This window comes from Ambystoma mexicanum, unplaced genomic scaffold, assembly GCF_040938575.1.
Source record: "Ambystoma mexicanum isolate Mex_15411 unplaced genomic scaffold, UKY_AmexF1_1 Mex_scaf177, whole genome shotgun sequence".
In the NCBI taxonomy this organism is placed as follows: domain Eukaryota; kingdom Metazoa; phylum Chordata; class Amphibia; order Caudata; family Ambystomatidae; genus Ambystoma; species Ambystoma mexicanum.
In genome coordinates, this window is record NW_027182410.1 from 35,402 (window position 1) to 56,701 (window position 21,300).

General features: G+C 50.4%; 16 non-coding genes and 1 pseudogene across 16 annotated transcripts; all 17 read right to left on the reverse strand.

Annotated features, from left to right (window-relative positions):
* Positions 1-1,671: 1,671 nt before the first annotated feature.
* LOC138555195 (U2 spliceosomal RNA) lies at positions 1,672-1,862 on the reverse strand. Its single transcript, XR_011297978.1, has one exon. It is a non-coding gene; the product is annotated as a U2 spliceosomal RNA (small nuclear RNA).
* A 630-nt stretch (positions 1,863-2,492) lies between these two features.
* Positions 2,493-2,683, reverse strand: LOC138555208 (U2 spliceosomal RNA). Its single transcript, XR_011297986.1, has one exon. It is a non-coding gene; the product is annotated as a U2 spliceosomal RNA (small nuclear RNA).
* Positions 2,684-3,313: 630 nt separating this feature from the next.
* Positions 3,314-3,504, reverse strand: LOC138555196 (U2 spliceosomal RNA). Its single transcript, XR_011297979.1, has one exon. It is a non-coding gene; the product is annotated as a U2 spliceosomal RNA (small nuclear RNA).
* Positions 3,505-4,130: 626 nt separating this feature from the next.
* On the reverse strand, positions 4,131-4,315 carry LOC138555201 (U2 spliceosomal RNA). Its single transcript, XR_011297984.1, has one exon. It is a non-coding gene; the product is annotated as a U2 spliceosomal RNA (small nuclear RNA).
* Positions 4,316-5,540: 1,225 nt separating this feature from the next.
* On the reverse strand, positions 5,541-5,782 carry LOC138555206 (U2 spliceosomal RNA; annotated as a pseudogene).
* Positions 5,783-11,746: 5,964 nt separating this feature from the next.
* Positions 11,747-11,937, reverse strand: LOC138555198 (U2 spliceosomal RNA). Its single transcript, XR_011297981.1, has one exon. It is a non-coding gene; the product is annotated as a U2 spliceosomal RNA (small nuclear RNA).
* Positions 11,938-12,567: 630 nt separating this feature from the next.
* LOC138555252 (U2 spliceosomal RNA) lies at positions 12,568-12,758 on the reverse strand. The gene has a single exon (XR_011298029.1). It is a non-coding gene; the product is annotated as a U2 spliceosomal RNA (small nuclear RNA).
* A 636-nt stretch (positions 12,759-13,394) lies between these two features.
* LOC138555210 (U2 spliceosomal RNA) lies at positions 13,395-13,585 on the reverse strand. Its single transcript, XR_011297987.1, has one exon. It is a non-coding gene; the product is annotated as a U2 spliceosomal RNA (small nuclear RNA).
* A 636-nt stretch (positions 13,586-14,221) lies between these two features.
* LOC138555211 (U2 spliceosomal RNA) lies at positions 14,222-14,412 on the reverse strand. Its single transcript, XR_011297988.1, has one exon. It is a non-coding gene; the product is annotated as a U2 spliceosomal RNA (small nuclear RNA).
* A 636-nt stretch (positions 14,413-15,048) lies between these two features.
* Positions 15,049-15,239, reverse strand: LOC138555212 (U2 spliceosomal RNA). The gene has a single exon (XR_011297989.1). It is a non-coding gene; the product is annotated as a U2 spliceosomal RNA (small nuclear RNA).
* Positions 15,240-15,875: 636 nt separating this feature from the next.
* LOC138555213 (U2 spliceosomal RNA) lies at positions 15,876-16,066 on the reverse strand. Its single transcript, XR_011297990.1, has one exon. It is a non-coding gene; the product is annotated as a U2 spliceosomal RNA (small nuclear RNA).
* Positions 16,067-16,702: 636 nt separating this feature from the next.
* LOC138555214 (U2 spliceosomal RNA) lies at positions 16,703-16,893 on the reverse strand. Its single transcript, XR_011297991.1, has one exon. It is a non-coding gene; the product is annotated as a U2 spliceosomal RNA (small nuclear RNA).
* A 636-nt stretch (positions 16,894-17,529) lies between these two features.
* LOC138555215 (U2 spliceosomal RNA) lies at positions 17,530-17,720 on the reverse strand. The gene has a single exon (XR_011297992.1). It is a non-coding gene; the product is annotated as a U2 spliceosomal RNA (small nuclear RNA).
* Positions 17,721-18,356: 636 nt separating this feature from the next.
* LOC138555216 (U2 spliceosomal RNA) lies at positions 18,357-18,547 on the reverse strand. The gene has a single exon (XR_011297993.1). It is a non-coding gene; the product is annotated as a U2 spliceosomal RNA (small nuclear RNA).
* Positions 18,548-19,183: 636 nt separating this feature from the next.
* On the reverse strand, positions 19,184-19,374 carry LOC138555217 (U2 spliceosomal RNA). The gene has a single exon (XR_011297994.1). It is a non-coding gene; the product is annotated as a U2 spliceosomal RNA (small nuclear RNA).
* A 636-nt stretch (positions 19,375-20,010) lies between these two features.
* LOC138555219 (U2 spliceosomal RNA) lies at positions 20,011-20,201 on the reverse strand. The gene has a single exon (XR_011297996.1). It is a non-coding gene; the product is annotated as a U2 spliceosomal RNA (small nuclear RNA).
* A 636-nt stretch (positions 20,202-20,837) lies between these two features.
* On the reverse strand, positions 20,838-21,028 carry LOC138555220 (U2 spliceosomal RNA). Its single transcript, XR_011297997.1, has one exon. It is a non-coding gene; the product is annotated as a U2 spliceosomal RNA (small nuclear RNA).
* Positions 21,029-21,300: the final 272 nt, after the last annotated feature.

The following is a 21,300-nucleotide window of genomic DNA, read 5'->3' on the forward strand; positions in this document are numbered from 1 at the left end:
TTTGGAGTATTCGGACAATTATCTACTATATGTCCCAGCAAACTACAACCCTCACATTTTAGTGGACTATCACAGTCTGCTTTTTTATGGCTCTTACTTCCGCAATTTCTACATTTATCTCTCGGACACTCCTGTTTGGTGTGCCCAAAAATTCTACAGAACCTACAAAAAGTAGGCTGATTAGGGTAGTACAAATACCCACTATGGTCGTGGATTTTGAACATACTCGGAGGGTGACATACTCCCCCCATTCGCTCTGGATCCTTTTTCAATACTACCACAAACCTTCGATTCCCATTAAAGATGTCATATTTGTTTCTCATCTCATGTCCACCTTTGATTTCCTCGCAATAATTCGAAAGCCAATTCTTGATAACATCAACCGAAACAAAAGGGTTATACATATGAACCGTTAGCGGAATCCTCTGACGAATATAACACAATGTGACCGCAACACCCTCCAAAATTTTGTTCTTCTCCTTCTCCATTCTATAAACTTCATATGCATTCAATGACGACTGTTCATCTTTAAAGGTGATATCATACGTAAAAACAGTACGATGTTCCTGCATACAAAACAAACTTCCTTTATCGACCTGTAATACTTCAAACAGTACTTTTTTGACAACAAAGTCAAAATCTTTTTCCTTCTCGAAACCTTGCTGAACCGTAATCCGAATTGAATACCTTAGTTCCGTTGCTGGTGGTATGTTTCTAGAAGACTCCGCCATACTGGACAACGTCGCCATACTTCTTTCCACGAGTCCAAAAATCCCGTATCTCCGTAAAGCCACCCCCTCTCCACCTCAGGGAGAGAGGGTGACTGCCGCTTGCACAAAAAGCAGAACCTCTCCAATAGCAGGGTGACGAAAGATTCCAGTCCTCTTAAGCTAGATCAGTAGCCCACCCCCAGACCCAAAAAGGTCCGGGGGCATCAGCTGCAAAGAAAAGTCTACCTGTGCCGGACAAGCCAGACAAAACAAGTGACTCTCTGCACTTGATCTAGGCCAAAAGGCCGAGAAGCGATGCCCACAAAGGGTTCACCGGAAAGACTGCTGCTCGGCAGCTACCCTGCTGACTCGGAGCAACGCTCTGCTGCAGAACCCCAGACTCCTCGGCCAGGAATATCATTTGCATGACCAGCATGCCCGGCGATATTTTGCATGGCTCCGCCCCCAGATTTCCAAGGGTCCCAGAGCGCCAGGGCCGAGGCGGCCAGGCACAGGCTGCAGAGCTCTGCCCAGCCAAGCTGCAGCCTCGGCCTGGCACTGGCCCCGTCACCTAGCGGCGAAAGTCACCCTCAGCTGCCCAGGGGATGTTCCCCCAAGTGCGTCCCCCTCAGATAAGGCTTGGCCGTTCGGGGCCGTTCGGGGCCTTTCAGGGGTGAGGCAGGGCAAGGACAGTGTCCCCCATCTCCTCCTTGTGGGGCTGCTGCTGCAGGCCGAGTCTGGCTGGCTGGCTGGCTGGCTGGCTGGCTGGCACCTTTGCTTTGCAGCTCCCGTGAAAAGCGAGCAAAGGCGCAGACTTTTTTTCTCCTGTGACAGACACGACAGCACCTTTTCCAAGACAATGAAGAAAATGCATCCGAGTTCAACCCAAAAAGATTGCAAAGTGCACAAGTTTCCAGAATTGCTCAGTCTTTTTTTTTCACAGCATTGTTTTCCCCAAGTGGGGAAGTGCACCAGTCCTGGAGGTACTGCAATACCAGGTTGATGCGTGGAGTGGACAGAGCAAGCTCCCATTCCATCTCCCTGTTCCAAAAATCAATTTAATATATGGTCCCCAGATAGAGGACGTATCAGATATTAAACTGATAAAAAAAGAAACTACACTTGATCTTAGCCAAAAGGCCGAGAAGCGATGCCCACAAAGGGTTCACCGGAAAGACTGCTGCTCGGCAGCTACCCTGCTGACTCGGAGCAACGCTCTGCTGCAGAACCCCAGACTCCTCGGCCAGGAATAGCATTTGCATGACCAGCATGCCCGGCGATATTTTGCATGGCTCCGCCCCCAGATTTCCAAGGGTCCCAGAGCGCCAGGGCCGAGGCGGCCAGGCACAGGCTGCAGAGCTCTGCCCAGCCAAGCTGCAGCCTCGGCCTGGCACTGGCCCCGTCACCTAGCGGCGAAAGTCACCCTCAGCTGCCCAGGGGATGTTCCCCCAAGTGCGTCCCCCTCAGATAAGGCTTGGCCGTTCGGGGCCTTTCAGGGGTGAGGCAGGGCAAGGACAGTGTCCCCCATCTCCTCCTTGTGGGGCTGCTGCTGCAGGCCGAGTCTGGCTGGCTGGCTGGCTGGCTGGCTGGCACCTTTGCTTTGCAGCTCCCGTGAAAAGCGAGCAAAGGGGCAGACTTTTTTTCTCCTGTGACAGACACGACAGCACCTTTTCCAAGACAATGAAGAAAATGCATCCGAGTTCAACCCAAAAAGATTGCAAAGTGCACAAGTTTCCAGAATTGCTCAGTCTTTTTTTTTCACAGCATTGTTTTCCCCAAGTGGGGAAGTGCACCAGTCCTGGAGGTACTGCAATACCAGGTTGATGCGTGGAGTGGACAGAGCAAGCTCCCATTCCATCTCCCTGTTCCAAAAATCAATTTAATATATGGTCCCCAGATAGAGGACGTATCAGATATTAAACTGATAAGAACAGATACTACACTTGATCTTAGCCAAAAGGCCGAGAAGCGATGCCCACAAAGGGTTCACCGGAAAGACTGCTGCTCGGCAGCTACCCTGCTGACTCGGAGCAACGCTCTGCTGCAGAACCCCAGACTCCTCGGCCAGGAATATCATTTGCATGACCAGCATGCCCGGCGATATTTTGCATGGCTCCGCCCCCAGATTTCCAAGGGTCCCAGAGCGCCAGGGCCGAGGCGGCCAGGCACAGGCTGCAGAGCTCTGCCCAGCCAAGCTGCAGCCTCGGCCTGGCACTGGCCCCGTCACCTAGCGGCGAAAGTCACCCTCAGCTGCCCAGGGGATGTTCCCCCAAGTGCGTCCCCCTCAGATAAGGCTTGGCCGTTCGGGGCCTTTCAGGGGTGAGGCAGGGCAAGGACAGTGTCCCCCATCTCCTCCTTGTGGGGCTGCTGCTGCAGGCCGAGTCTGGCTGGCTGGCTGGCTGGCTGGCTGGCACCTTTGCTTTGCAGCTCCCGTGAAAAGCGAGCAAAGGGGCAGACTTTTTTTCTCCTGTGACAGACACGACAGCACCTTTTCCAAGACAATGAAGAAAATGCATCCGAGTTCAACCCAAAAAGATTGCAAAGTGCACAAGTTTCCAGAATTGCTCAGTCTTTTTTTTTCACAGCATTGTTTTCCCCAAGTGGGGAAGTGCACCAGTCCTGGAGGTACTGCAATACCAGGTTGATGCGTGGAGTGGACAGAGCAAGCTCCCATTCCATCTCCCTGTTCCAAAAATCAATTTAATATATGGTCCCCAGATAGAGGACGTATCAGATATTAAACTGATAAAAAAAGAAACTACACTTGATCTTAGCCAAAAGGCCGAGAAGCGATGCCCACAAAGGGTTCACCGGAAAGACTGCTGCTCGGCAGCTACCCTGCTGACTCGGAGCAACGCTCTGCTGCAGAACCCCAGACTCCTCGGCCAGGAATAGCATTTGCATGACCAGCATGCCCGGCGATATTTTGCATGGCTCCGCCCCCAGATTTCCAAGGGTCCCAGAGCGCCAGGGCCGAGGCGGCCAGGCACAGGCTGCAGAGCTCTGCCCAGCCAAGCTGCAGCCTCGGCCTGGCACTGGCCCCGTCACCTAGCGGCGAAAGTCACCCTCAGCTGCCCAGGGGATGTTCCCCCAAGTGCGTCCCCCTCAGATAAGGCTTGGCCGTTCGGGGCCTTTCAGGGGTGAGGCAGGGCAAGGACAGTGTCCCCCATCTCCTCCTTGTGGGGCTGCTGCTGCAGGCCGAGTCTGGCTGGCTGGCTGGCTGGCTGGCACCTTTGCTTTGCAGCTCCCGTGAAAAGCGAGCAAAGGGGCAGACTTTTTTTCTCCTGTGACGGGCACGACAGCACCTTTTCCAAGACAATGAAGAAAATGCATCCGAGTTCAACCCAAAAATATTGCAAAGTGCACAAGTTTCCAGAATTGCTCCGTCTTTTTTTTTCACAGCATTGTTTTCCCCAAGTGGGGAAGTGCACCAGTCCTGGAGGTACTGCAATACCAGGTTGATGCGTGGAGTGGACAGAGCAAGCTCCCATTCCATCTCCCTGTTCCAAAAATCAATTTAATATATGGTCCCCAGATAGAGGACGTATCAGATATTAAACTGATAAGAACAGATTTTTTTTTTTTTTTTTTTTTTTGAACGGTCTCCACATCTCCCCTTACAACCGTCCCTTTCCTCCAGCAAAGTAGTATATACTACTTGCGACTATACGCCAATTAGTTCTCGAATTAAAAGATTTTCACGAATTAAAATTGAATTTGGTTAAAAAACTGTCAAAAAGAAAGACTTTGAGCAAACTGCTCTCCCTAACCCAGATTAGTTAAATAGTTAACGTTCTCCAGTTGTCTTGTTGCCAAATGTTTTGTGCCTCTTGTTTGCCCTTGACTTTGGCATCAAGACAGTAATATGTGTATAAAAAACACAACGCTAACTTTACACACTCCTCTGGAGTGATGTTTTTGTGCTGTAGCACTAGTAATGTTCTGGCCTTCCATAAGGCTTCTTTCGTTGCTGATGTAATTTGGTGAAAAAGAATTTTCTCTTGTTTCCCTCCTCCCTCCTGTATCCCTGTCAAGATGGATTCGAACGTCAGGGTCTGTTCTCCTGTGATTGCAAAAATCAGTGTTTCCAGTTTTTCCCACACTTGTTTTGCAAATGCACAATTCCACACAAAGTGTAGTGTTGATTCGTCCTGAGCGCATTTACTACACTTGATCTTAGCCAAAAGGCCGAGAAGCGATGCCCCCAAAGGGTTCGCCGGAAAGACTGCTGCTCGGCAGCTACCCTGCTGACTCGGAGCAACGCTCTGCTGCAGAACCCCAGACTCCTCGGCCAGGAATAGCATTTGCATGACCAGCATGCCCGGCGATATTTTGCATGGCTCCGCCCCCAGATTTCCAAGGGTCCCAGAGCGCCAGGGCCGAGGCGGCCAGGCACAGGCTGCAGAGCTCTGCCCAGCCAAGCTGCAGCCTCGGCCTGGCACTGGCCCCGTCACCTAGCGGCGAAAGTCACCCTCAGCTGCCCAGGGGATGTTCCCCCAAGTGCGTCCCCCTCAGATAAGGCTTGGCCGTTCGGGGCCTTTCAGGGGTGAGGCAGGGCAAGGACAGTGTCCCCCATCTCCTCCTTGTGGGGCTGCTGCTGCAGGCCGAGTCTGGCTGGCTGGCTGGCTGGCTGGCTGGCACCTTTGCTTTGCAGCTCCCGTGAAAAGCGAGCAAAGGGGCAGACTTTTTTTCTCCTGTGACAGACACGACAGCACCTTTTCCAAGACAATGAAGAAAATGCATCCGAGTTCAACCCAAAAAGATTGCAAAGTGCACAAGTTTCCAGAATTGCTCAGTCTTTTTTTTTCACAGCATTGTTTTCCCCAAGTGGGGAAGTGCACCAGTCCTGGAGGTACTGCAATACCAGGTTGATGCGTGGAGTGGACAGAGCAAGCTCCCATTCCATCTCCCTGTTCCAAAAATCAATTTAATATATGGTCCCCAGATAGAGGATGTATCAGATATTAAACTGATAAGAACAGATTTTTTTTTTTTTTTTTTTTTTTTTTTCTCTTGTCTCCTCATCACCCCTTTAACCGTCCCAAACCTCCAATTATTTACAAATCAGGAAAAAAAAAAGGAAAAATAGACCAAATCAAAAAAAATGTCAAATCAAAAAAAGCCAAATAAAAAACGTACAACTACATTTCTAATTTGTTCACTTCTCCTCAATTTTAGAGGTTCAAGAAACCAAAATCTAGGATGTTAAAAGCCTCCAATTTTTCTGCTGCCACATAAATTGGGCTTGTACTTCTCCCTGTCTTTTAACATCCAGGCAATAATATATATATAGACAGCTCAAAGCCAACTTAACACATTCTTGAGGAGAAATCTGAGCATGTTGTATGACCAACAAACTCCTCGATTTCCATAATGCTTCCTTTATAGATGAACCAATCTGAAACAAAAGCCTATTATTCAATTCTTCTTTCTTCCATTGATATCCCAATAATACCATGTCATAAGTAATGTTTCTTACTCCAGTCACTGCAAAAATCAGGGGTTGAAAAAACTCCCATACACAAGTTGCATACTGACATTGCCACAAAAAATGATAAATAGACTCTGTCTGTACACAACCCTCTCTCGGGCACACAGCCGTTCTGGACATTTGCCTCCGATGCATAAAATCCCTCAAGGGGAGTGCATTCATTAATATCAGCCAATTTATATCTTTTTGTCTATTTGTGGCTTTAGTACTCGAAAAAAAATTCCATACCCTTAACAGTCTTGGCCCACTCAAATTACCCACTGGTTCAGGTAATTCTCTTTGTTGTAACGTTTTCAAAATTTTCCCGGGATCTATCCTCTCCTCATACAACAATTCCACTGGATTCACTAAAGGCAAAAACCACTGAAAACATTGATAAAAAACAGGTAATATCCACGCTTTTGGCAATAAATTACTTTTCTGTATAATGTGAAATCGATCCAACACATTTGCTACCGCATATCTTACAAAGAAGGCCGCCAATGACTTTGAATGTTTCACTGTATTTACACAAAACGCTATATAATGCCCAGCCAAAAATAATTCTAAATTCGGAACTCCTCTGCCTCCCAAAACCTGGGGTTTATACATTACATTTCTTCGAACCTTATCCATCTTGGAGCCCCATAAAAATAAAAAGAATAAACGCTGTAATCGCACTACTTGATACTTTGTGGGTGGAAAAACCAATGCTAAGAAAAGTAAAATAGGTAATAAAACAGCTTTCATTAACATAATCTTTCCTGTAATTGTCAAACTCCTTAACTGCCAATAACTTACTTTACTCTCTACTTGTTTAGTTACCTCATCCCATTGTTCTATCCCATCCATACATTTATTAAAAACTATTCCCAATACGTTCACACTCTCTCGTGCTCTACTGACCGGACAATAATACAAATTATCCCATTCACCCACAGTGAACAAAGTACACTTACTTTTATTTAATTTAAAACCTGCTGCTTGACAAAAACGTTCTGTTTGGGATACCGCTTGCACTACCGACTGGGCATCTCCACACAGAATTGACACATCATCCATGTAACCAATAGATTTCACCTGTCTTCTTGTTCCTGGAACTGAAGCACCTACTATTCCCCCATGATCTCGTAAACTCATATGCAAAGGCTCAATCGCACACACATAGATCAGAGCCGACAATGGACATCCCTGACGTACTCCCGACAAAATCGGTATCCTTTCAGATAAAACACCTTTTAACCGAATTTGACTGAAAGCCCCTTTATACAAAATTGAAATATAACGTAAAAAAAGACTCGGACATCCCATTCTTCCTAAAACTCTCAACATAAAACCATGTGATACTCTATCATAAGCCTTCTCAAAATCCAAATTCAAAACGCCTAACGATGTTCCCCTTTCTTTTGCTGCACTTACCGAATCCCTAATAATCAACAAACTCTCGTGTATGCGTCTTCCTGGAACGGCACATGTTTGATCAACATGCACCAAATCCTTTATCACCACCCTCAGCCGATTTGCAATCACTTTCGCTAAAATTTTATAGTCAACATTCAACAACGTAATTGGCCTCCAATTTTTTATATCTTCTTTATCCCCTTTTTTATATATAAGGGTTATTATGCCCTTTTTCATACTAGGACTCAAATTTCCCGTACTAAAACACTCATCTATCACATCCACCAATACAGGTCCCAAAATATCCCAAAATTTCATATACCATTCACTAGGTAATCCATCGCTACCCGGGGATTTTCCCCGTGCAGCCGACATCACTGCTACACTTACCTCCTCTAACGAAAAAGATTCTACCATTTTTTCTTTTTGTTCTGCTTCTAATAAATCTTGTATAGGCGCACAAAAACTTTCTTCTTGTTCCACATCCAATGCCTTCTCAGAATACAATTCAATAAAAAACTCCTGTGCAATATGCAAACTGTTATTCAATTCATCTCCCACTACTCCTTTTGTATTATTAAATTCTTCCGAACTCCTTCTATGAGAACACAATGATTTAAAGAAAAATCTAGTACATTTCTCACCTTCCTCGAAATGCTTCACTCTTGAATTGAATATAATCGTCCTCTCCTTCTCCTGCATCCATTTCTGAATTTCCCTTTTCACAATGTCTAAATCCTCCCGTACGTCCACACCCATATCTTGTAATTTATACAAAGTCTGCTGTGAGCCTACTAACATCCTATAATCAGAATTCTTTTTCCTGACGAATTCCTGACCACTTTTAATAAAAAACTTCTTCGTATTAAATTTCACCACTTCCCACCATTCTATTAAAGAGGAGTAAGACTTATACTGTAACACCCATTTTTCCAACAATCTCCTAAAACTAAAACACGTGTCTTCATTCTCCAACAATTGCACATTTAGCTTCCACAAATTCCTCCCTCTCGGTGTATATGACAACAATCTAACCGTCGAAAGTACCAAATGATGGTCAGAAAATAGCGTAGGAATAACATCAGTATCGCTTATTGCAAAGATTCTTGATACAAAAATAAAATCAATTCTGGATGATACCAACCCATTATTTCCCCTATATGTAAACCTTTTCTCTGTACCATCACATACCGCATGCGTATCTATAAGATGCAAATCCTCCACTAAATCCTTCAACAATTTGGACGACGTATCTTTGTTTTCAACACTCACCATTCTTCCATCTCTTTTTCTATCCGCAGGATGTAATATACAATTAAAATCACCTGCTACTATCAAAGGAGTATTTCCCACACAAAAAGACCGTAGGTTCCTAAACAAGGCACACCTCTCTTTTACCTTTGCATTAGCATATATGCTCAACAATTTATGTTCAACATTCTGCCAATCAAAGGATATTTGTAAAATACGTCCTGGAATCAACTCAACATGTTTTACATTCATCATCAGATGTGAATTGAATAAAACTGCCGTACCCGCATTCCTATCATCATTAGCTCCAGACCACACCGACATGCCATTAGTCCACTCTGCACACCACTTCAGATTCGACCCATCCCAATTCATAACGCATTCTTGCAAACAAAAAATGTCACATGAAATTGACGCTAAAAATGCAAACAGTGCTGTCCTCTTTGAACTACTATTAATTCCTCTTACATTCAATGTTGCCACTCTCAAAGTGGTATTATAAAGAGGCTCCATCAAATCATATATTCTCACTTATCTTCGTTTGGACCGACTACGGTCCTTATTCTTCGTTTGTTTATGACGCGAAATCCCTCTTATGTCTACATCAGTTTCCACACTTTCACCATCCGTATCTTCCAAAACATCCGATTTCTGAGTAAATTGAACCTCTACTGGGTCCACAAAACCTTCAGACAGGGCTCCATATTTATTCGGCATTTCTAATTCCTGGCAAAAAGAAGATTCCTGCGATTCACTCCTTTCTTTGTCTCTTTTATTCTGAGTTGTATTTTTTTGCACTTGGTTTCTCCAGCTTCGGATCTCTGGTCCTGTACACTTATTCATTTGGTCAATCGTTGCTCTTTCTCTATCCGACTGACTTTTCACCATTACTCCTTTGTCCTTCAAATCCACCTCTTTACCCAATACACCAACATTTTCTATTCCACTCTGGACCTCTTCCATTGTAACAGTTTCATCCATTTCTCGGGAACACATCCCCCATTTCTTTTTAAATTCCAAAATCAAATCGGCAGCATTTTCCACATTTTCTCTCGCTTCACAATCTTGTATGAAACCGCTAATCCAATTCTTATATTCCAGATCTGAACCATATATATTATATGCCATTCTACTTGGTATACTACACAAATACTCTCTCACTTCCTCCAATATAACTTTTTTTTTATTAGTTTCAGCTACCACTTCGACTGTAATCTCACCAACCACTGCCTGGGCATATGTCTTTGGAGTATTCGGACAATTATCTACTATATGTCCCAGCAAACTACAACCCTCACATTTTAGTGGACTATCACAGTCTGCTTTTTTATGGCTCTTACTTCCGCAATTTCTACATTTATCTCTCGGACACTCCTGTTTGGTGTGCCCAAAAATTCTACAGAACCTACAAAAAGTAGGCTGATTAGGGTAGTACAAATACCCACTATGGTCGTGGATTTTGAACATACTCGGAGGGTGACATACTCCCCCCATTCGCTCTGGATCCTTTTTCAATACTACCACAAACCTTCGATTCCCATTAAAGATGTCATATTTGTTTCTCATCTCATGTCCACCTTTGATTTCCTCGCAATAATTCGAAAGCCAATTCTTGATAACATCAACCGAAACAAAAGGGTTATACATATGAACCGTTAGCGGAATCCTCTGACGAATATAACACAATGTGACCGCAACACCCTCCAAAATTTTGTTCTTCTCCTTCTCCATTCTATAAACTTCATATGCATTCAATGACGACTGTTCATCTTTAAAGGTGATATCATACGTAAAAACAGTACGATGTTCCTGCATACAAAACAAACTTCCTTTATCGACCTGTAATACTTCAAACAGTACTTTTTTGACAACAAAGTCAAAATCTTTTTCCTTCTCGAAACCTTGCTGAACCGTAATCCGAATTGAATACCTTAGTTCCGTTGCTGGTGGTATGTTTCTAGAAGACTCCGCCATACTGGACAACGTCGCCATACTTCTTTCCACGAGTCCAAAAATCCCGTATCTCCGTAAAGCCACCCCCTCTCCACCTCAGGGAGAGAGGGTGACTGCCGCTTGCACAAAAAGCAGAACCTCTCCAATAGCAGGGTGACGAAAGATTCCAGTCCTCTTAAGCTAGATCAGTAGCCCACCCCCAGACCCAAAAAGGTCCGGGGGCATCAGCTGCAAAGAAAAGTCTACCTGTGCCGGACAAGCCAGACAAAACAAGTGACTCTCTGCACTTGATCTAGGCCAAAAGGCCGAGAAGCGATGCCCACAAAGGGTTCACCGGAAAGACTGCTGCTCGGCAGCTACCCTGCTGACTCGGAGCAACGCTCTGCTGCAGAACCCCAGACTCCTCGGCCAGGAATATCATTTGCATGACCAGCATGCCCGGCGATATTTTGCATGGCTCCGCCCCCAGATTTCCAAGGGTCCCAGAGCGCCAGGGCCGAGGCGGCCAGGCACAGGCTGCAGAGCTCTGCCCAGCCAAGCTGCAGCCTCGGCCTGGCACTGGCCCCGTCACCTAGCGGCGAAAGTCACCCTCAGCTGCCCAGGGGATGTTCCCCCAAGTGCGTCCCCCTCAGATAAGGCTTGGCCGTTCGGGGCCGTTCGGGGCCTTTCAGGGGTGAGGCAGGGCAAGGACAGTGTCCCCCATCTCCTCCTTGTGGGGCTGCTGCTGCAGGCCGAGTCTGGCTGGCTGGCTGGCTGGCTGGCTGGCTGGCACCTTTGCTTTGCAGCTCCCGTGAAAAGCGAGCAAAGGCGCAGACTTTTTTTCTCCTGTGACAGACACGACAGCACCTTTTCCAAGACAATGAAGAAAATGCATCCGAGTTCAACCCAAAAAGATTGCAAAGTGCACAAGTTTCCAGAATTGCTCAGTCTTTTTTTTTCACAGCATTGTTTTCCCCAAGTGGGGAAGTGCACCAGTCCTGGAGGTACTGCAATACCAGGTTGATGCGTGGAGTGGACAGAGCAAGCTCCCATTCCATCTCCCTGTTCCAAAAATCAATTTAATATATGGTCCCCAGATAGAGGACGTATCAGATATTAAACTGATAAAAAAAGAAACTACACTTGATCTTAGCCAAAAGGCCGAGAAGCGATGCCCACAAAGGGTTCACCGGAAAGACTGCTGCTCGGCAGCTACCCTGCTGACTCGGAGCAACGCTCTGCTGCAGAACCCCAGACTCCTCGGCCAGGAATAGCATTTGCATGACCAGCATGCCCGGCGATATTTTGCATGGCTCCGCCCCCAGATTTCCAAGGGTCCCAGAGCGCCAGGGCCGAGGCGGCCAGGCACAGGCTGCAGAGCTCTGCCCAGCCAAGCTGCAGCCTCGGCCTGGCACTGGCCCCGTCACCTAGCGGCGAAAGTCACCCTCAGCTGCCCAGGGGATGTTCCCCCAAGTGCGTCCCCCTCAGATAAGGCTTGGCCGTTCGGGGCCTTTCAGGGGTGAGGCAGGGCAAGGACAGTGTCCCCCATCTCCTCCTTGTGGGGCTGCTGCTGCAGGCCGAGTCTGGCTGGCTGGCTGGCTGGCTGGCTGGCACCTTTGCTTTGCAGCTCCCGTGAAAAGCGAGCAAAGGGGCAGACTTTTTTTCTCCTGTGACAGACACGACAGCACCTTTTCCAAGACAATGAAGAAAATGCATCCGAGTTCAACCCAAAAAGATTGCAAAGTGCACAAGTTTCCAGAATTGCTCAGTCTTTTTTTTTCACAGCATTGTTTTCCCCAAGTGGGGAAGTGCACCAGTCCTGGAGGTACTGCAATACCAGGTTGATGCATGGAGTGGACAGAGCAAGCTCCCATTCCATCTCCCTGTTCCAAAAATCAATTTAATATATGGTCCCCAGATAGAGGACGTATCAGATATTAAACTGATAAGAACAGATACTACACTTGATCTTAGCCAAAAGGCCGAGAAGCGATGCCCACAAAGGGTTCACCGGAAAGACTGCTGCTCGGCAGCTACCCTGCTGACTCGGAGCAACGCTCTGCTGCAGAACCCCAGACTCCTCGGCCAGGAATAGCATTTGCATGACCAGCATGCCCGGCGATATTTTGCATGGCTCCGCCCCCAGATTTCCAAGGGTCCCAGAGCGCCAGGGCCGAGGCGGCCAGGCACAGGCTGCAGAGCTCTGCCCAGCCAAGCTGCAGCCTCGGCCTGGCACTGGCCCCGTCACCTAGCGGCGAAAGTCACCCTCAGCTGCCCAGGGGATGTTCCCCCAAGTGCGTCCCCCTCAGATAAGGCTTGGCCGTTCGTGGCCGTTCGGGGCCTTTCAGGGGTGAGGCAGGGCAAGGACAGTGTCCCCCATCTCCTCCTTGTGGGGCTGCTGCTGCAGGCCGAGTCTGGCTGGCTGGCTGGCTGGCTGGCACCTTTGCTTTGCAGCTCCCGTGAAAAGCGAGCAAAGGGGCAGACTTTTTTTCTCCTGTGACGGGCACGACAGCACCTTTTCCAAGACAATGAAGAAAATGCATCCGAGTTCAACCCAAAAATATTGCAAAGTGCACAAGTTTCCAGAATTGCTCCGTCTTTTTTTTTCACAGCATTGTTTTCCCCAAGTGGGGAAGTGCACCAGTCCTGGAGGTACTGCAATACCAGGTTGATGCGTGGAGTGGACAGAGCAAGCTCCCATTCCATCTCCCTGTTCCAAAAATCAATTTAATATATGGTCCCCAGATAGAGGACGTATCAGATATTAAACTGATAAGAACAGATACTACACTTGATCTTAGCCAAAAGGCCGAGAAGCGATGCCCCCAAAGGGTTCGCCGGAAAGACTGCTGCTCGGCAGCTACCCTGCTGACTCGGAGCAACGCTCTGCTGCAGAACCCCAGACTCCTCGGCCAGGAATAGCATTTGCATGACCAGCATGCCCGGCGATATTTTGCATGGCTCCGCCCCCAGATTTCCAAGGGTCCCAGAGCGCCAGGGCCGAGGCGGCCAGGCACAGGCTGCAGAGCTCTGCCCAGCCAAGCTGCAGCCTCGGCCTGGCACTGGCCCCGTCACCTAGCGGCGAAAGTCACCCTCAGCTGCCCAGGGGATGTTCCCCCAAGTGCGTCCCCCTCAGATAAGGCTTGGCCGTTCGTGGCCGTTCGGGGCCTTTCAGGGGTGAGGCAGGGCAAGGACAGTGTCCCCCATCTCCTCCTTGTGGGGCTGCTGCTGCAGGCCGAGTCTGGCTGGCTGGCTGGCTGGCTGGCACCTTTGCTTTGCAGCTCCCGTGAAAAGCGAGCAAAGGGGCAGACTTTTTTTCTCCTGTGACGGGCACGACAGCACCTTTTCCAAGACAATGAAGAAAATGCATCCGAGTTCAACCCAAAAATATTGCAAAGTGCACAAGTTTCCAGAATTGCTCCGTCTTTTTTTTTCACAGCATTGTTTTCCCCAAGTGGGGAAGTGCACCAGTCCTGGAGGTACTGCAATACCAGGTTGATGCGTGGAGTGGACAGAGCAAGCTCCCATTCCATCTCCCTGTTCCAAAAATCAATTTAATATATGGTCCCCAGATAGAGGACGTATCAGATATTAAACTGATAAGAACAGATACTACACTTGATCTTAGCCAAAAGGCCGAGAAGCGATGCCCCCAAAGGGTTCGCCGGAAAGACTGCTGCTCGGCAGCTACCCTGCTGACTCGGAGCAACGCTCTGCTGCAGAACCCCAGACTCCTCGGCCAGGAATAGCATTTGCATGACCAGCATGCCCGGCGATATTTTGCATGGCTCCGCCCCCAGATTTCCAAGGGTCCCAGAGCGCCAGGGCCGGGGCGGCCAGGCACAGGCTGCAGAGCTCTGCCCAGCCAAGCTGCAGCCTCGGCCTGGCACTGGCCCCGTCACCTAGCGGCGAAAGTCACCCTCAGCTGCCCAGGGGATGTTCCCCCAAGTGCGTCCCCCTCAGATAAGGCTTGGCCGTTCGTGGCCGTTCGGGGCCTTTCAGGGGTGAGGCAGGGCAAGGACAGTGTCCCCCATCTCCTCCTTGTGGGGCTGCTGCTGCAGGCCGAGTCTGGCTGGCTGGCTGGCTGGCTGGCACCTTTGCTTTGCAGCTCCCGTGAAAAGCGAGCAAAGGGGCAGACTTTTTTTCTCCTGTGACGGGCACGACAGCACCTTTTCCAAGACAATGAAGAAAATGCATCCGAGTTCAACCCAAAAATATTGCAAAGTGCACAAGTTTCCAGAATTGCTCCGTCTTTTTTTTTCACAGCATTGTTTTCCCCAAGTGGGGAAGTGCACCAGTCCTGGAGGTACTGCAATACCAGGTTGATGCGTGGAGTGGACAGAGCAAGCTCCCATTCCATCTCCCTGTTCCAAAAATCAATTTAATATATGGTCCCCAGATAGAGGACGTATCAGATATTAAACTGATAAGAACAGATACTACACTTGATCTTAGCCAAAAGGCCGAGAAGCGATGCCCCCAAAGGGTTCGCCGGAAAGACTGCTGCTCGGCAGCTACCCTGCTGACTCGGAGCAACGCTCTGCTGCAGAACCCCAGACTCCTCGGCCAGGAATAGCATTTGCATGACCAGCATGCCCGGCGATATTTTGCATGGCTCCGCCCCCAGATTTCCAAGGGTCCCAGAGCGCCAGGGCCGGGGCGGCCAGGCACAGGCTGCAGAGCTCTGCCCAGCCAAGCTGCAGCCTCGGCCTGGCACTGGCCCCGTCACCTAGCGGCGAAAGTCACCCTCAGCTGCCCAGGGGATGTTCCCCCAAGTGCGTCCCCCTCAGATAAGGCTTGGCCGTTCGTGGCCGTTCGGGGCCTTTCAGGGGTGAGGCAGGGCAAGGACAGTGTCCCCCATCTCCTCCTTGTGGGGCTGCTGCTGCAGGCCGAGTCTGGCTGGCTGGCTGGCTGGCTGGCACCTTTGCTTTGCAGCTCCCGTGAAAAGCGAGCAAAGGGGCAGACTTTTTTTCTCCTGTGACGGGCACGACAGCACCTTTTCCAAGACAATGAAGAAAATGCATCCGAGTTCAACCCAAAAATATTGCAAAGTGCACAAGTTTCCAGAATTGCTCCGTCTTTTTTTTTCACAGCATTGTTTTCCCCAAGTGGGGAAGTGCACCAGTCCTGGAGGTACTGCAATACCAGGTTGATGCGTGGAGTGGACAGAGCAAGCTCCCATTCCATCTCCCTGTTCCAAAAATCAATTTAATATATGGTCCCCAGATAGAGGACGTATCAGATATTAAACTGATAAGAACAGATACTACACTTGATCTTAGCCAAAAGGCCGAGAAGCGATGCCCCCAAAGGGTTCGCCGGAAAGACTGCTGCTCGGCAGCTACCCTGCTGACTCGGAGCAACGCTCTGCTGCAGAACCCCAGACTCCTCGGCCAGGAATAGCATTTGCATGACCAGCATGCCCGGCGATATTTTGCATGGCTCCGCCCCCAGATTTCCAAGGGTCCCAGAGCGCCAGGGCCGGGGCGGCCAGGCACAGGCTGCAGAGCTCTGCCCAGCCAAGCTGCAGCCTCGGCCTGGCACTGGCCCCGTCACCTAGCGGCGAAAGTCACCCTCAGCTGCCCAGGGGATGTTCCCCCAAGTGCGTCCCCCTCAGATAAGGCTTGGCCGTTCGTGGCCGTTCGGGGCCTTTCAGGGGTGAGGCAGGGCAAGGACAGTGTCCCCCATCTCCTCCTTGTGGGGCTGCTGCTGCAGGCCGAGTCTGGCTGGCTGGCTGGCTGGCTGGCACCTTTGCTTTGCAGCTCCCGTGAAAAGCGAGCAAAGGGGCAGACTTTTTTTCTCCTGTGACGGGCACGACAGCACCTTTTCCAAGACAATGAAGAAAATGCATCCGAGTTCAACCCAAAAATATTGCAAAGTGCACAAGTTTCCAGAATTGCTCCGTCTTTTTTTTTCACAGCATTGTTTTCCCCAAGTGGGGAAGTGCACCAGTCCTGGAGGTACTGCAATACCAGGTTGATGCGTGGAGTGGACAGAGCAAGCTCCCATTCCATCTCCCTGTTCCAAAAATCAATTTAATATATGGTCCCCAGATAGAGGACGTATCAGATATTAAACTGATAAGAACAGATACTACACTTGATCTTAGCCAAAAGGCCGAGAAGCGATGCCCCCAAAGGGTTCGCCGGAAAGACTGCTGCTCGGCAGCTACCCTGCTGACTCGGAGCAACGCTCTGCTGCAGAACCCCAGACTCCTCGGCCAGGAATAGCATTTGCATGACCAGCATGCCCGGCGATATTTTGCATGGCTCCGCCCCCAGATTTCCAAGGGTCCCAGAGCGCCAGGGCCGGGGCGGCCAGGCACAGGCTGCAGAGCTCTGCCCAGCCAAGCTGCAGCCTCGGCCTGGCACTGGCCCCGTCACCTAGCGGCGAAAGTCACCCTCAGCTGCCCAGGGGATGTTCCCCCAAGTGCGTCCCCCTCAGATAAGGCTTGGCCGTTCGTGGCCGTTCGGGGCCTTTCAGGGGTGAGGCAGGGCAAGGACAGTGTCCCCCATCTCCTCCTTGTGGGGCTGCTGCTGCAGGCCGAGTCTGGCTGGCTGGCTGGCTGGCTGGCACCTTTGCTTTGCAGCTCCCGTGAAAAGCGAGCAAAGGGGCAGACTTTTTTTCTCCTGTGACGGGCACGACAGCACCTTTTCCAAGACAATGAAGAAAATGCATCCGAGTTCAACCCAAAAATATTGCAAAGTGCACAAGTTTCCAGAATTGCTCCGTCTTTTTTTTTCACAGCATTGTTTTCCCCAAGTGGGGAAGTGCACCAGTCCTGGAGGTACTGCAATACCAGGTTGATGCGTGGAGTGGACAGAGCAAGCTCCCATTCCATCTCCCTGTTCCAAAAATCAATTTAATATATGGTCCCCAGATAGAGGACGTATCAGATATTAAACTGATAAGAACAGATACTACACTTGATCTTAGCCAAAAGGCCGAGAAGCGATGCCCCCAAAGGGTTCGCCGGAAAGACTGCTGCTCGGCAGCTACCCTGCTGACTCGGAGCAACGCTCTGCTGCAGAACCCCAGACTCCTCGGCCAGGAATAGCATTTGCATGACCAGCATGCCCGGCGATATTTTGCATGGCTCCGCCCCCAGATTTCCAAGGGTCCCAGAGCGCCAGGGCCGGGGCGGCCAGGCACAGGCTGCAGAGCTCTGCCCAGCCAAGCTGCAGCCTCGGCCTGGCACTGGCCCCGTCACCTAGCGGCGAAAGTCACCCTCAGCTGCCCAGGGGATGTTCCCCCAAGTGCGTCCCCCTCAGATAAGGCTTGGCCGTTCGTGGCCGTTCGGGGCCTTTCAGGGGTGAGGCAGGGCAAGGACAGTGTCCCCCATCTCCTCCTTGTGGGGCTGCTGCTGCAGGCCGAGTCTGGCTGGCTGGCTGGCTGGCTGGCACCTTTGCTTTGCAGCTCCCGTGAAAAGCGAGCAAAGGGGCAGACTTTTTTTCTCCTGTGACGGGCACGACAGCACCTTTTCCAAGACAATGAAGAAAATGCATCCGAGTTCAACCCAAAAATATTGCAAAGTGCACAAGTTTCCAGAATTGCTCCGTCTTTTTTTTTCACAGCATTGTTTTCCCCAAGTGGGGAAGTGCACCAGTCCTGGAGGTACTGCAATACCAGGTTGATGCGTGGAGTGGACAGAGCAAGCTCCCATTCCATCTCCCTGTTCCAAAAATCAATTTAATATATGGTCCCCAGATAGAGGACGTATCAGATATTAAACTGATAAGAACAGATACTACACTTGATCTTAGCCAAAAGGCCGAGAAGCGATGCCCCCAAAGGGTTCGCCGGAAAGACTGCTGCTCGGCAGCTACCCTGCTGACTCGGAGCAACGCTCTGCTGCAGAACCCCAGACTCCTCGGCCAGGAATAGCATTTGCATGACCAGCATGCCCGGCGATATTTTGCATGGCTCCGCCCCCAGATTTCCAAGGGTCCCAGAGCGCCAGGGCCGGGGCGGCCAGGCACAGGCTGCAGAGCTCTGCCCAGCCAAGCTGCAGCCTCGGCCTGGCACTGGCCCCGTCACCTAGCGGCGAAAGTCACCCTCAGCTGCCCAGGGGATGTTCCCCCAAGTGCGTCCCCCTCAGATAAGGCTTGGCCGTTCGTGGCCGTTCGGGGCCTTTCAGGGGTGAGGCAGGGCAAGGACAGTGTCCCCCATCTCCTCCTTGTGGGGCTGCTGCTGCAGGCCGAGTCTGGCTGGCTGGCTGGCTGGCTGGCACCTTTGCTTTGCAGCTCCCGTGAAAAGCGAGCAAAGGGGCAGACTTTTTTTCTCCTGTGACGGGCACGACAGCACCTTTTCCAAGACAATGAAGAAAATGCATCCGAGTTCAACCCAAAAATATTGCAAAGTGCACAAGTTTCCAGAATTGCTCCGTCTTTTTTTTTCACAGCATTGTTTTCCCCAAGTGGGGAAGTGCACCAGTCCTGGAGGTACTGCAATACCAGGTTGATGCGTGGAGTGGACAGAGCAAGCTCCCATTCCATCTCCCTGTTCCAAAAATCAATTTAATATATGGTCCCCAGATAGAGGACGTATCAGATATTAAACTGATAAGAACAGATACTACACTTGATCTTAGCCAAAAGGCCGAGAAGCGATGCCCCCAAAGGGTTCGCCGGAAAGACTGCTGCTCGGCAGCTACCCTGCTGACTCGGAGCAACGCTCTGCTGCAGAACCCCAGACTCCTCGGCCAGGAATAGCATTTGCATGACCAGCATGCCCGGCGATATTTTGCATGGCTCCGCCCCCAGATTTCCAAGGGTCCCAGAGCGCCAGGGCCGGGGCGGCCAGGCACAGGCTGCAGAGCTCTGCCCAGCCAAGCTGCAGCCTCGGCCTGGCACTGGCCCCGTCACCTAGCGGCGAAAGTCACCCTCAGCTGCCCAGGGGATGTTCCCCCAAGTGCGTCCCCCTCAGATAAGGCTTGGCCGTTCGTGGCCGTTCGGGGCCTTTCAGGGGTGAGGCAGGGCAAGGACAGTGTCCCCCATCTCCTCCTTGTGGGGCTGCTGCTGCAGGCCGAGTCTGGCTGGCTGGCTGGCTGGCTGGCACCTTTGCTTTGCAGCTCCCGTGAAAAGCGAGCAAAGGGGCAGACTTTTTTTCTCCTGTGACGGGCACGACAGCACCTTTTCCAAGACAATGAAGAAAATGCATCCGAGTTCAACCCAAAAATATTGCAAAGTGCACAAGTTTCCAGAATTGCTCCGTCTTTTTTTTTCACAGCATTGTTTTCCCCAAGTGGGGAAGTGCACCAGTCCTGGAGGTACTGCAATACCAGGTTGATGCGTGGAGTGGACAGAGCAAGCTCCCATTCCATCTCCCTGTTCCAAAAATCAATTTAATATATGGTCCCCAGATAGAGGACGTATCAGATATTAAACTGATAAGAACAGATACTACACTTGATCTTAGCCAAAAGGCCGAGAAGCGATGCCCCCAAAGGGTTCGCCGGAAAGACTGCTGCTCGGCAGCTACCCTGCTGACTCGGAGCAACGCTCTGCTGCAGAACCCCAGACTCCTCGGCCAGGAATAGCATTTGCATGACCAGCATGCCCGGCGATATTTTGCATGGCTCCGCCCCCAGATTTCCAAGGGTCCCAGAGCGCCAGGGCCGGGGCGGCCAGGCACAGGCTGCAGAGCTCTGCCCAGCCAAGCTGCAGCCTCGGCCTGGCACTGGCCCCGTCACCTAGCGGCGAAAGTCACCCTCAGCTGCCCAGGGGATGTTCCCCCAAGTGCGTCCCCCTCAGATAAGGCTTGGCCGTTCGTGGCCGTTCGGGGCCTTTCAGGGGTGAGGCAGGGCAAGGACAGTGTCCCCCATCTCCTCCTTGTGGGGCTGCTGCTGCAGGCCGAGTCTGGCTGGCTGGCTGGCTGGCTGGCACCTTTGCTTTGCAGCTCCCGTGAAAAGCGAGCAAAGGGGCAGACTTTTTTTCTCCTGTGACGGGCACGACAGCACCTTTTCCAAGACAATGAAGAAAATGCATCCGAGTTCAACCCAAAAATATTGCAAAGTGCACAAGTTTCCAGAATTGCTCCGTCTTTTTTTTTCACAGCATTGTTTTCCCCAAGTGGGGAAGTGCACCAGTCCTGGAGGTACTGCAATACCAGGTTGATGCGTGGAGTGGACAGAGCAAGCTCCCATTCCATCTCCCTGTTCCAAAAATCAATTTAATATATGGTCCCCAGATAGAGGACGTATCAGATATTAAACTGATAAGAACAGATACTACACTTGATCTTAGCCAAAAGGCCGAGAAGCGATGCCCCCAAAGGGTTCGCCGGAAAGACTGCTGCTCGGCAGCTACCCTGCTGACTCGGAGCAACGCTCTGCTGCAGAACCCCAGACTCCTCGGCCAGGAATAGCATTTGCATGACCAGCATGCCCGGCGATATTTTGCATGGCTCCGCCCCCAGATTTCCAAGGGTCCCAGAGCGCCAGGGCCGGGGCGGCCAGGCACAGGCTGCAGAGCTCTGCCCAGCCAAGCTGCAGCCTCGGCCTGGCACTGGCCCCGTCACCTAGCGGCGAAAGTCACC